This window comes from Anolis carolinensis, chromosome 5 (assembly GCF_035594765.1).
Source record: "Anolis carolinensis isolate JA03-04 chromosome 5, rAnoCar3.1.pri, whole genome shotgun sequence".
NCBI classification, from domain to species: Eukaryota; Metazoa; Chordata; class Lepidosauria; order Squamata; family Dactyloidae; genus Anolis; species Anolis carolinensis.
In genome coordinates, this window is record NC_085845.1 from 79,187,757 (window position 1) to 79,202,064 (window position 14,308).

The window sequence follows — 14,308 nt, forward strand, 5'->3', positions numbered from 1 at the left end:
AATCCTGATGGATTTTTTTTGCATTTAAAAGTTATCTGTGTCTCCCATGTTTGTAATTAAGGATTCATTAAAGTCTTTGAGAAGTTACTTCATACAGGTTCATATAAGGAATTGGATTCCATGTGGAGTTTATAATTAAAATATCAAAAGTATCTAACTCTCAACATTGCCAAGGATTGGGCAATCAAGTCAAATCTTGTTGTGTCCATCTCACACATTTATAGCTGTACAAATATAATTGCTAGAAATGTTAATGGAAAGTTGTTGTTTTTTATTCATTGTCTTATGAAAAATATGTTCCCTATTTTCTGATCCACACACATGCACACACATTACTTCCTGTTAAGGAGAAAAAAACCTGCATGTAGAAGATTCGTATATCATAGAGGAAGATTAAGTCTGGTTTTTCTGCTGGTTTTTTTTTCAATTTGCACAAGCTTTGTGTTTACAATAGAGGGTAAGTGTCAGGCCATATAGTCTTCACTGTGAATCAGGGAAAAAACAGAGCTGAGAAAAGGGCAGTCTGTGTATATGGACATGACCTTTTTTACTCCAATTCTGTGATCCTCTGTCATCATCATAGGTGATCATTTGTGGCTAAGTATTAGGCTTGTGCAATTCGGTCAAAGGGCATGCTGTTTCGGGGTCCATTTTCAGTTAACTTCTCATTCTGTTTACCAGGAAGTTACTCAAATCAGGAGGAGTGTTGCCATTTTCATTCGGCAAAGATTCAGCTCATTGGCTACAATGGGAAACTTTAAAGGCTCAATCCTCAGACATTTTAAGACTTATCTGCATGAAAACTACCCCAGTTTTAGACACCATTTACAACTGCAGGCCTGCCAAGCTTCAGAACAATTCACCAATCTAATGATTTTTTATAATATTACTTTAGGTTTTTTACTATAACATTTTTTAAAATAAGACAAACTGGAAGAGAGGGTTCTGGGAATTGTAGTTACCAGTTGTGTCTATTCTCAGCCAATCAGAGCATGGACACAACCAGGCCTTTTATTGGCTGAAAAACAAAGAGAGAGAAAAATCCATAACACCTTTGGTAACAACTGACCTCCAGTCACCACTCTTGAGTACCAGGGTTTCCCAGTTCTTGGTGTTTATACCACATTTTTAGGTTAGCTTTAAGCCCGTATTTAAATCTCTTTTGTTGTACACTAGCATTCCATTTTCCATTCTTAAGTTGAGAATAAAAGAACTGCTTTGGGAGATGGTGATCAGACATTCAGACAATGTGGCCAGTCCAGTGAAGTTGATTGCGAAAAATTATTGTTTCAGTGCTGGTGATCTTTGCTTCTTCCAGAACACTAACAGTTGTCTACCTGTCTTCCCAGGAAATTTACAGGATTTGTGTGTGTATGTGCACTCATGTGCATGAGGGCTGAAGTTTGAGCAGAAAAACAATAACTTTGTACAAAAAGTCATGCAGCCTGTCCTTTCTCCAGATCGCATGAGCAGCTTTGCTGATGTCAGTGAAGGTGCCTGGTGATAGCCAGGAGCTCTCCAGAGTTCTGTAGCCAGCTGCCATGTTGACAAAAAACAGTCCAGATAAGGGGAACTGTCCAGCAGAATCACCCTGGGTTCAGTCTGCCTGAACAGTCTGGAGTTTGCTCCCACTACTACGGCAGCTCTGGGAGGAAAGTGTGTACATACCTGCGCTGAATACGGGAACAATCTGAAGCAGCAGTACTCTTAACTGGCCTTGGATTTTGTAGATTATGAGATCATAGTGGTTCAAGCAATGGACTTCAAGTCTGGAGACCAGAGTTCAAATCCCCACTGAGTGACTTTAGGCAAGCCAAACACTCTCCGTTTCAGAGACGGTAATAGCAAACCTCTACCACACAAAACATGCCAAGAAAACTCTGTGCCTTAGGATTCCCACATGTCAGAAATGACTTGAAAGCACACAACAATTATAATAGTTTATTAAAGGATCTGACTATTTAAAACTAGACTACTGGAAACTAATTAAAACCCCTGGAAATGATTTAATAAGCAGATTTGGATGGAACCCAAAGAGCTTTAGTAAAAAGACATGCATTATATGGCATCAGTATTACCCTTGTGTTGGTTCTAATTGTGCCTCTAAAGAGAGGGTATTTTACAATAGCATCACATCAGAGGGGTCTTTTCGCACAGCCTCCCACAGAATATTACTCCTATTGGTAGGATCTAAAGAAGGCCCCTCCAATAGACTTCGATCTTTGACAGGCATACATAGGGGACAGATACTTCTTCAAGTACCAAGGATTACAACCAAAGTGTGATACACTTAGAGATTTGTCTGAGCCAAAGCTTTGCAAAAGGTCCTAGAATACAGTAAGGTAAAGGTAAAGGTTTCCCATGATGTTAAGTCCAGTTATGTCCGACTCTGGGGGTTGGTGCTCATCTCCATTTCTAAGCCGAAGAGCCGGCGTTGTCCATAGACATCTCCAAGGTCATGTGGCCAGCATGACTGCATGGGTACCTTCCCACCGGAGCGGTACCTATTGATCTACTCACATTTGCATGTTTTCGAACTGCTAGGTTGGCAGGAGAATACAGTAAGCCATGCTATTTTCTCCTTATATGAAGAATTGCCTCAAGTGGAACAAAAGTGAAACTATAAACCCTAATGAGCCAAGGCATATTTTCCTAGTTTTTGTCTCTCCCTGGTCATCATTGGTTCATTCATCGAATCAGATTTAGACTCAATTACTCTACATTGGACTATATAGTTCTAGAGGCCACTTGACCATGGAAACCCATTGGGTGACCTTAAGCAAGTTGCACACTCTTAGCCCCAGAAACTCCCCATGGTCGGTTCACCTTAGGGTCATCATAAGTCAGAAATAATGTGAAGGTACAGAACAACAACTGAAATTGAAGACAACACGTTATTTCAAAAACAGTGACCATTAAACTACCATAGCTCTCAATGTGTCCTCTGAGTGCTTGTACTCGCCACTAAGAAAATTCTATATTTTAAAGGAAAGGCAAGCTTCCATGCCTTTACACTTATTACATAGTCACTTTAACTAGTAATCACCAAAGGTGTTAAACAAAAGGAGTTATTGCTATTAAAAAAAAACTAGTAGTATTAGAAAATGCTTTAATTCTACATTGTCATTTGTTAATCTTTGCAAATGATTACTCATGCTGTGTAGGAATAATGTGGGGGGTTTTTTTGCCTTGTCCTTAGGGGGAAAAAACCTTTGTCCATTTATTAATCATTTCTCTTGTATCCCGTAGACATGAGCGATCCCCTAGCAACCTCGAAGGTGGTGATTAAAACCTGCATAATTAATGGAAAATTGTATATCACTTTGAAGATAGTCAGCAATGGAAAAATGAAGGAGGCAGGATGCTTAGATGCATTTTGACAGAGGTTACTTGCAGCACTTACTCTAATTTCTAGAAAACGAGATGCCGGGGGCTCCACGCAGTCAGAATATGCTGCCCTTTGATCTGAAAGTCTTTCTAACTAATCCCTGACATGTGTGGTCACTCTGTAATTAATCATTTGTTAAGGGAAATATGATCCGCACCTTTTCAAGAATGCTTTCACCTATCCGCTTCAGGCTTGAGACACAGAAAACACATCTTGAAACCTGATATTTGTACATATGATAGAATTATTCTCACTGCAGATGGGGTAGTGTGCTCAGGAACATCCTCCCAAAATTCTGAGAAGGAATATATGATAAAAGCAGTTAGATATATATATATATATATATATATATATATATATATATATAAAATTAATTTTGTATTGTATTTTCTGTTTATTTTATGTATTGTTTTTGGCACCTTGTGCCATATGTAACCTGCCCCGAGTCCCTTTGGGGAGATGGAGGCGGGGTACAAAAATAAAGTTATTATTATATCATTATTATAAATTTAGATTCTGGTCTTTTTTCAAATTAATTTTTATTAGAGTACAAAATTACTATTCTTTTCAATAAAAACGAAAGTATGGAAAAGGTGAATCAAGAAAATCAAAAGGGGAAAGGAGAAGAAAAAGAGATATAGAAAAATAGAAAAAATAGGAAGAAGAGAAATAATAATAATAATAATAATAATAATAATAATAATAATAATAATGGTGCACAAAAGGGAAAAATGTTATCGTTTGGTATGACTTCCAACTACACCTTGGTGTTCATTCTATATATTCTTCTTGTTCTAGAAGCACAAGGCTCTATAATGTCTTTCCTTTCTCTTCTTACCTCTTTCCTTCAGTCTTTGTTTTGTGAACATATGTTTCTGATATATCTAATCTCACATATCTACACTGTACATTTTATAATGTGTTTTTATCAGTTATAATTTTTAACTGATTTATATTGTACTGTATAATTTTTTATATATGCATTTTATTGTAAGCCGCCCTGAGTCCCCTGTTGGGGGAGAAGGGCGGGATATAAATACTGTAATAAATAAATAAATAAATATATTCTTCATCTAGTTTCTTTTTTAGTCTTTTAAAATAGTCTTTGACTGGTTGCCATTCGGTTTGCTTTTTTGGTATTCCTTGGTTTGGTGTTATTAAGTATGTTATTCTGTTCATATTCATTATTTCCAGTATCTTATTTTGCCAGTCCTCTATCGGAGGTGTTTCTTTAAGCCTTTAATTCCTTGCATATATTATCCTATCCCCTGTAGCTGGGTAGTTGAACAGAACCTCTTTGGGTTTTTTTTTCCTTTTCTAAATTTAACATTCCCAGTAGGAAGTATTCAGGTTCCATTTTAATTTTTATTTCTATTTTTTAAAAAATTCCCCCATGTATTTCCTTCTAATATTTTTTGGCTTTTTTGCAGGTCCACCATGCATGGAAAAAGGTACCTGTCTTGTTGCCACATTTCCAACATTTGTTCAATAGACTCTTATAGCATTTAGAGAGCTTTTGTGGAGTGATGTACCATTGGTACATCATTTTTAGCCAATTTTCTTTTAAGTCGTATGAATATGTATATTTAATATTATTGTTCCAATTTTTCTCGCATACTTCTAGTTTAATTGAGTGGCCTAAATCTGTTGCCCATTTGACCATGTATTCTTTGATTTGTTCATTTTTGGTAGCCCAATCTAATAGTCTTTTATATATCTTTGTAACTACTTTATTTTCTGTTTTCATTATTTTGTCCCAAGACTCTGGTCTTAATATTCTCGTGAAGGAACTGTGTGATAGTAATGAGTAAAGTAAGCCCCCACAGATTCTATATTGATGGATTCAACTATCCACAGCTTGAAAATATTCCAAAGGAAATCCAAAAAGCCAGTCTTGATTTTGCCATTTTACATAAGAGACACCATTTTACTAAGCCACTGTATATAATTGACTTCATGAATTTAGGCATCCTAGAACCAAACTCTAGCAGGTACCAAGTGCTTCACCTTCTTGCTGTAAACTACTCCTGCTCTGTTTGATATCTCGCCCAGAATCTTATCCTGATGGCATCACTAGATATAGAAAAATCATTTGCCTTTTATTTGCTAGTCTTGCACATGCACATGCTTTTCGGTCATAGGATTCTCCATTTGCAATCTGATGTGCTGGTACTATTATGAAGGCTATGCCAAAAAAAACTGTGTCTCATATTATAATGCTCAACCTTGAATCGACTTCTATGTCTTATAACTCAGTCATTTCTGAAAACCTATTTCAGACAAAATAAAATATTTTACAGCTGCTCCCCTAGGTCTGAACATTGCAAGATGCACAATATAGTTGCAGTTTATGCATACATACATGGCAATTTGCCTCTGGGGGTGCTGAAGAACATACCAGTAAGTGCAAAGATATTGTGGCATGTAACCTTCCATCTATGGTGGCCAGTGACTGCAATACATTTGAAACTGCGAATGTACTCTGGGTTTTAGTATGAAGTTTAAAGAAGCTTAAGGTGCAAAACATGTTGTTATGTGTCTTAAAATCAGCTTAAATGTATGGTGCCTTTTTGTTAATAATATTGGTAGGATTTATTCACTGGAGTTTTGCCATTGCCTGTGACTTATTCAAGGTATTTAGGGCCCCATGTTGGGTGGAGATCCAAGCCCAGTTCCTCTTGAATTCTCTAACTGCATCACATAGATGAGCCCCCCCCCCCCAATGCCATTTCTCCAGCCTCCAAGTGGCAACGCTTCCCTCATTACATGGGGAAAGCAGCGCCAAAGCGCCCCTGAAGTGTGGTGGCTCCATTGGAGCCTTCCCATGTTAGGAGGTAAGCATCCTATGATAATTCCATGCTGGTTGGAGGTGGGGCTTCAACAAGAAATCCAGTGATGTCATGTGATGGGCGGCTACTCATCCATCACTGGAGTGTCCCTTTAGAATCCAAGGACACGAAAAGAGATAAGTGTGATGAGATCCCTGGTCCAAGGATGAGACTCCTACACCTCACCGACTGAACCCTGTCTCTAAACCAATCTGACCTTCATCTTCAATGTACAGAGTAACCCTTGAATAGTACCTTTAATGTTCAGACTCAAACCCAGATAGGTTTTGCCACCTCAGTGACAAAGGAGCCAAGGCCTAGCACTGCTTCCCATTGGATCAACTGGGGTTCATATTTCTATGTAGCTTCAAATGAAGAAGAGAAGATGCAATTGACAGCTACATCTGTTAAGTTCGTTCTTGATATCTTACTTGGAACAATACCAAAGCATGGTATAGTGTCATTTCAAATAAGGTAGAGTGGGATGGGCAGCTGTGGAAGATGGGCAGGACATTAGCACTCCAGGAGACTCTTGAGGATCGCACCCTACTCTTGCAAAATTATATCATCATCATCATCATCATCATCATCATCATCATCATCATCATCATCATCATTTCTGCCTCAAAATGACCTCTAGGGAACATAAGAGCATATTTGGGGCCATTTCTTGTCCCATTTGGGGGCATTTTTCAATTTTTTGAATTTTTTTAATGTGCAAAAACTTATTTTGATCCCTAGAAGGCCCAGAGGGGTTCCAAAACATAGTTGAAATATCTTCCATGCCCACTAGAAATTACTTTAACCATTTCATAGCAAAACGAAAAGAAATGCAAAAAATGGGTAAAGATTAAAAAAATAGGGAACCCTGGGGCAAAAAATAATATCCAACCCTGCTATGCCCTATTGCCCACCCTTGGAAAAGGGAATGGCCCACAATAACAAAGAAGTACAGGAAGTATACAGGCACCTTGAACTTATATAACTTACTACCTCATCAGATAGGACAATTTGCCAGTTTTATGCCACTTGCTCTCCCCTTTCACCATGGAGCCAATTACAGGCACACATTTACTTCCGGCCAGGGTTCATGGCAAAAGGGGAGAGCAAGTCATGTATGTTGCCACTGCGGCAACATGGGAGGTTTCCCATGTTGCTTTTGAAACAATGGGGGGAGCCAGGCAGTGGACGCTTCCCCCCGTGGAATGGGGTCAGTGGTGAGTCAGTCAATTCGGGGAGTTGGGTGATGGGTTCTCCACGCCTCCCGTCGGGACCTCTCGGATTCACCACGATGTGTGGCAAATCCAATAAGCAATGTGATAAGATCTTTATTGAGCTACCTGGGCCTACTTATACACAGACCTCAAAGACCTTCAAAAGAAAACCAAGGTTGTATCTACACTGTAGAATTAATGCAATTTGACAATACTTCAACTGTCATGGCTCATTTGCTACGGAATCACAGGAGCTATGGTTTTGCAAGATCTTTAGCTATCTCTACTAGTGAATACAGGTGCCTCCCCACACTATAAATCCCAGAATTCCATAGCATTGAGCCTTGATGGTTGCTATATTGTTTGAAAATCACCTTCTTTGTGTGGACCACCAACACTGGGCTAGCATGCTCTCCCTTCACACATATTTACTTAGTATTCTAATGAGTTAGTAGCACAAAGTAGTGTTTTAAGGTGACTCTCTGCCCTTGAAGGTAAACAGAGCAGTAACTTTTACCAGCCAAGCTTTAGCTGTCAGATTCACTGCTAGGGATGTAGTGGGGGGCGGGGGAGAGTCTCCATCAAGATTGCTTTTTAAAAGGATGCTGGTGCCATTAAATTCTGCTCCTCGTGGGCTCAACATGGAACCACACACTATTTACAGCCCTCAAGCTATATTTCTCCAATGCATGATGATGCTTTTGGAGAAAGAACTTTCTCCAACAAAATGCATACATTTGGAAAATGCACAGAACCCACTATGTCTTTTTTTCCACACTCTACATACAAGCTTCAGTCACTGCGTGTCTGTGGCTTAGAAGTGTGAAAAGGAGAAACTGGGCATGCCAGGCAGAAAAAATGGAGAGGACTCCTGTACCTTTAGTAGTTGTGTATTTAATAATTTATAAATATACAATATATTGTATGTACTTATAATATTGATAATAATATGATAATGTAATACAATATTATACAAATTAATAATACAATATAATATTAATTATATATTATATATTAAATGTAATATTACTAATAATATTACCATAAAATTATATAGTACAATATAATAATTTAATGCTTATATTGTGCTATGCTAATAATATATTGTATGTACATTTGATTTGTAAGCCGCTCTGAGTCCCCTTCGGGGTGAGAAGAGTGGCATATAAATGTAGTAAATAAATAAATAATACTAAATATAAGCCCCCGGCAGGACTGCTGACCAACAGATCGGAAATTCGAATCTGGGGAAAGCGTGTGAGCTCCCGCTGTCAGCTCCAGCTCCCCATGCGGGGGCATGAGGGAAGTCTTCTACAGGATGGCAAAATATCAAACATCCGGGCGTCCCCTGGACAACGTCCTTGCAGGCAGCCAATTCTCACACCAGAAGTGACTTGCAGAAAAAAAATAGTTGTGTAGAAGATGTACAAGTCCTTATCTATCCCTTATAATTGACTATGTCTACCTCGCAGCCCTGATTACTGGTATTTGACTCCTTGATGGAATATACTGATTGGAACTGTAACTGTGTCCATTTTAATTGAACTGCTTTTTACTGTTGTCTTATGATGTTGTTTTATTATGTTTGTTATGTTCATGCTGCTGTATGATGTTTTGGCTATTGACTGTTTTTTGCACACATGTTGGAAACCGCCCTGAGTCCTCTCGAGGAGATGGAGTGGTATATAAATAAAGGATGATGATGATGATGATTATTATTATTATTAGAATTTTAGCAGGTTTTGTTTGTCACACAACCATGTAACAAGCCACACCTGCTGGAATTCCCTCTTTTACACAAGCATTAAAGATACAGAAACTTATGTTCCTTGTCCACCCCTGGAAATGTGAGCTACGTGGTCACATTAGTGCCAAAGTCCATTTTTCTTCAAGCACTTCTTTCTTATATAAATCAGTTAAGTGTTAAGACCTGGCACTTGGGAAACATATATTGTTATTGATTGCCATGCAGTGTTCTCATTAATGTCACTGCAAATCCCACATATTTGCTAATGACTTGTGGTCCGAAGTGAAGCTCCTCTGTCTCTGTGTCTCTAAACTGTCTCTTTGAATGATAGACAAAATCCCTTTGCATTAGCATATCCTTCCATTACTTATCCTGCCTTCCTTTCTCCTGATGTGTGCTTTGATAATGGTGAATAATTAGGCAAAGCGAAAGGAAAGTTTTGTTTATTATACTTTTCTGCAAACCTGAAACTCGGATGTTATCAAAACTTGTCAAAAGTTTCAAATTATGAGGACACAGCTGAATTTTCCCTTTTTTAATGCATATCATTTTCGTTCCAGCTCCTCCTTCTCTGAGCCCCCAACTGTTTATTAATTCTTTATATGACTGAAGTTAAATTTCTGGTGTGTCTAGAGGCAATGTTTGAGTGACATAATTAAACTGTGGTGGACTGTTTTAATTATATTAATTTTAATTATGCACAGTACATTTTAATTACACAGTCTGAGGATGAGTGTCTCCCATCTATTAAAATCCTCTTGTGATGCATTTGCTTGCTGTACCTCTGCCTCCCCTTTTTTCTTCTGTACAAGGTTACATTACTTGATGGCTTCATTAGTCATGAAGGTGGAATTTTAATTTCATTTTCATTTCATTGAGGGTGAGTAGGGGGATGAAGATTGATTCATTACTCCCCCACATAGGAAAAATCAATTTCCTCATCAAAAGTGGGTTTACTATGATCAACCTTTTTATGTGAGCCCCCTGGCAGATGGGATAAATAATATTAATAAGGGTGGTTCACAGGCTAAAAATCCCAGAACTAAACTAATGCGGTGTAAGCCACTTGCTTCACTTTTGTGTTAGAGGAACTGACATAGAGATGCATGCACTGAGCAGAAGTCAAGAACATGAGGATTGGTCTTGCACAAATTCATAGCATTGATCTCTATAGCCCAGTAATCTGACAAGTGGTTGCTGTCCAGGTCTCAGGCATGCAACTTGTTTTTCTACAATCAGTTACTTCATCTACTTAACCAAAAATCACAGAAACTCAATCTAGGATCTTCCTCAAGTAAAAACATCTGCTCTACCTACTGAGCAATTAGCATATGAACCTTAGTCAAAGCAGGTTTTTCTCTTGGCATGATACAAACATAGACTCTATATGGGATCACACCATATTTCAAACAGCATTGTGGCATGTGGACCAAGCCAGGCTTTGTGGCATGTGGACCAACCTCATTCCAAATGGTGGTGTTCACAAGGCATTTGTGGTCTAACCTGGATCACTACTGTCAAAGGTGGTCTCCTGACTTTACCCAACACTTGTTTTCTGCTGTCCTGGAGACTAGAACCCCTTCCACACTTCCTACATTATCTGCTTTGAACTGGAATATATGGCAGTGTGGACTCAAATAACACAGTTCAAATCAGATATTGTGGGATTTTCTGCCTTCATATTCTGTGTGGAAGGGCCCTAGGACTCAGAGCAATGGGTTCAAATTGCAGGAAATGAGATTCCACCTGAACATTAGGAAGAACTTCATGACTGTAAGAAGAGCCGTTCAGTGATGGAACTCTCTGCCTCGGAGTGTGGTGGAAGCTCCTTCCTTGGAGGCTTGTAAACAGAGGATGGATGGCCATTTGTCATGGATACTTTAATTGTGGTTTTCCTCATAGCAGGGGGTAGGACTAGATGGCCCATGTGGTTTCTTCCAGCTCTATTATTCTATAATTCCATGATTCACAAACTGATGAAGCTTGAGGCTATTAGGTGTTTACTAGCCACATGGTAGTACAACAGCACAGCAGGACAACATACAATCTTGTTGTATGTCCTGACTAGAGTATACTTTTTCTTCATGTCAGGAGTGACTTGAGAAACTGCAAGTTGCTTCTGGTGTGAGAGAATCGGCTTTCTGCAAGGACATTGTCCAGGGGCCCCCCAGATATTGATGTTTTACCATCCTTGTCGAAGGCTTCTCTCATATCCACGCATGGAGAGCTGGAGCTCACAAAGGGAGCTCACCCACTCTCCCCAGATGCAAACCTCCAATCTGTCAATCATCAGTCCTGCCGGCACAAGGGTTTTACCCGTTGCACCACCAGGGGCTCCAGTATTTTCTGTTGGTCATGGAGGTTCTGTGTGGGAAGTTTGGCCCAATTTGATCGTTGGTGGGGTTCAAGCGGCTCTTTGATTGTAGGTGAACTATAAATCCCAGCAACTACAACTCCCAAATGTCAAGGTCTATTTTCCCCAAACTCCATCAATGTTCATATTTGGGCATATTGAGTATTGGTACCAAGTTTGGTCCTGATATATCATTTTTTGAGTCCACAGTGCTCTCTGGATGTAGGTGAAATACAACTCCCAAACTCAATGCCCACCAAATCCTTCCAGTATTTCCTGTTGGTCATGAGAGCTCTATGTGCCAAATTTGATTCAATTGCATTGTTGGTGGAGTTCTGAATGCTCTTTGATTGTAGGTGAACTATAAATCCCAACAACTCTCAAATGACAAAATCATCCCCCCCCCAACCCCACCAGTACAGTAGAGTCTCACTTATCCAAGCTAAACGGGCCGGCAGAAGCTTGGATAAGTGAATATCTTGGATAATAAGGAGGGATTAAGGAAAAGCCTATTAAACATCAAATTAGGTTATGATTTTACAAATTAAGTACCAAAACTTCATGTTATACAACAAATTTGACAGAAAAAGTAGTTCAATATGCAGTAATGTTATGTTGTAAATACTGTATTTACGAATTTAGCACCAAAATATCATGATATATTGAAAACATTGACGACAAAAATGGCTTGGATAAGCGAGGCTTGGATAAGTGAGATTCTACTGTATTTAAATTTGGGCATGTTGGGTATTTGTGCCAAATTTGGTCCAGTGAATGAAAATACATCCTGCATTAAGTTTCGTAACAGTAACAGTAGTAAAATAATAATAATAATAATAATAATAATAATAATAATAATAATAATAATAATAATAATAACTTTATTTTTATACCCCGCCCCATCTCCCCGAAGGGCCTCGGGGCGGCTTACATGGGGCCTTGCCCGATAAAACAAGCAAATAACAGTAACAAAGCAATAAAACAATATCCCAGTAAAAAACATCAACATCAATAAAAGCAATCATTAAAATCAAATTGCAGCTATGAAGTAGCAACGAAAATAATGTTATGGTTGGGGGGTCACCACAACATAAGGAACTGTATTAAGAAGTCGCAACATTAGGAAGGTTAAGAACCACTGCTATAGAGTGTTATACATGTGTCGTGCAGATGTCCCCTTTCTGAGCTAGATAAACTTCAGTCTGACATTGATCCATCTAGTGAGATCTTCATTCCATGATGACTAGACCAACATTTGATAGCTAGAATGTTAGGTAGTTTATGTGTTGGGAATACAGTACCAAAGGAAGACAAACAGAAGGAGAAACTAGTGTTTCATACATTTTTGTGCCTAATGTAGATTTTAGCAGACAGTGAGAAATGTGGAAAATTCAAAGCATTCACTGTGTTTTTGAGTCTTCTAAAAGGAGTTGCTAGGCACCTCTCTGTTCATCTCTACCATTCCATCTACAGTCCCCACATGATGCCTTGTTCTTCCATGTGGTTCGCTTGCTATTCTCTCTTCTTTGACTGACACTTCTTTTTATGCGCTGCCTTATGCTGGAACCACAGGAGAATTCAAAAAGTTAGAAAGCACACTGGGATTGTTCTCTTTAGAATGACGTGCACTGCATCCCCCCTTTATTCCCCCATGTTTAACAACAGGTTTGCAAGAGAATGCATCCATTTGAAATGTGAAGACAGGAGGGGGAAAAAAACATTGTAGCATGGTAGTAAAGGAAGAAAGAGAATACATATGCAAATAAAGATCACATGCAATCTTTGAAAAACAAGGGGATGGAGCCAGTAAAATGGTAAGGGATAGGAAAGAACAATAAAGTAGGAAGAAACAACTAAAGTACCAATTCCAATATTGTCCCTACCTATAAAGACCTACTGCAGTGAATGGGACTTCATTAGTAACAAGAAATGTGTTAGTATTGATTATGACTTATTTTGGATATTGTAGCAAGCAAGATGAGGGCCAACAAACTGGAGGGGACTCATTATATGGCAAGGGTTGTGAGGACTGGTGGTGCTCAGATACAGAAACTGGACATGCAACCTGTATTGCAAGGTTGCACACACAGAGAGAAACACCATAACAGAGGAGATGTGTATCTTAAGAGTGCTCTGCAGCATCTAGTGTTGGTGCATAAGCACTTATGTAGTAAATGTATTGATTATCCCTTAGGCCATATCACAGTATCGAAAAGGCTTGTTAAAACATGGCACTGATGGTGGTTGCCTGTTGGTTTTGGCAAGGTTAATTCGGAGGGTTGAGAGTCGTTCATTAATGCCAATGGATGCTTCGGACAAGTGCTTCACCAGGTCATTTCTGATAGCAAAGCCAACTCCGTGTATTCTTCACTCTTCTTCAGGCAGTCCCTTCCAGAAGGTGTAGCCTCCTTTTTCTTCCTTCAGCTGTCCCTCTCCTGCTCTCCGGATCTCCTGAAGGGCTGCTATGTCGATGTTAAAGCGTCCCAGCTCCCTTGCAATAATAGCAGTCCTGCGTTCGGGGCATTCACTGTCAGTGTTGTCCATACAGTACATTCCATGTTCCAAAGTTCTTTTTTTTTTTTTTTGCCACAGGGTGGTGACCCCTCTGGATGCAGCAATCCAGTCAGGGATAAGAGAGGTAGATTATGTTTAGGTCACCTTTTCTAGCCCTTCCCCATATGGAGTGAGCAGAATGGATCGTAAAAAGGGCTGCTCAGTCATGAATACAGCTGCCAGACTACTCAACTGCCTCGGACCTTGAGGTAGAGTGACTGAGTC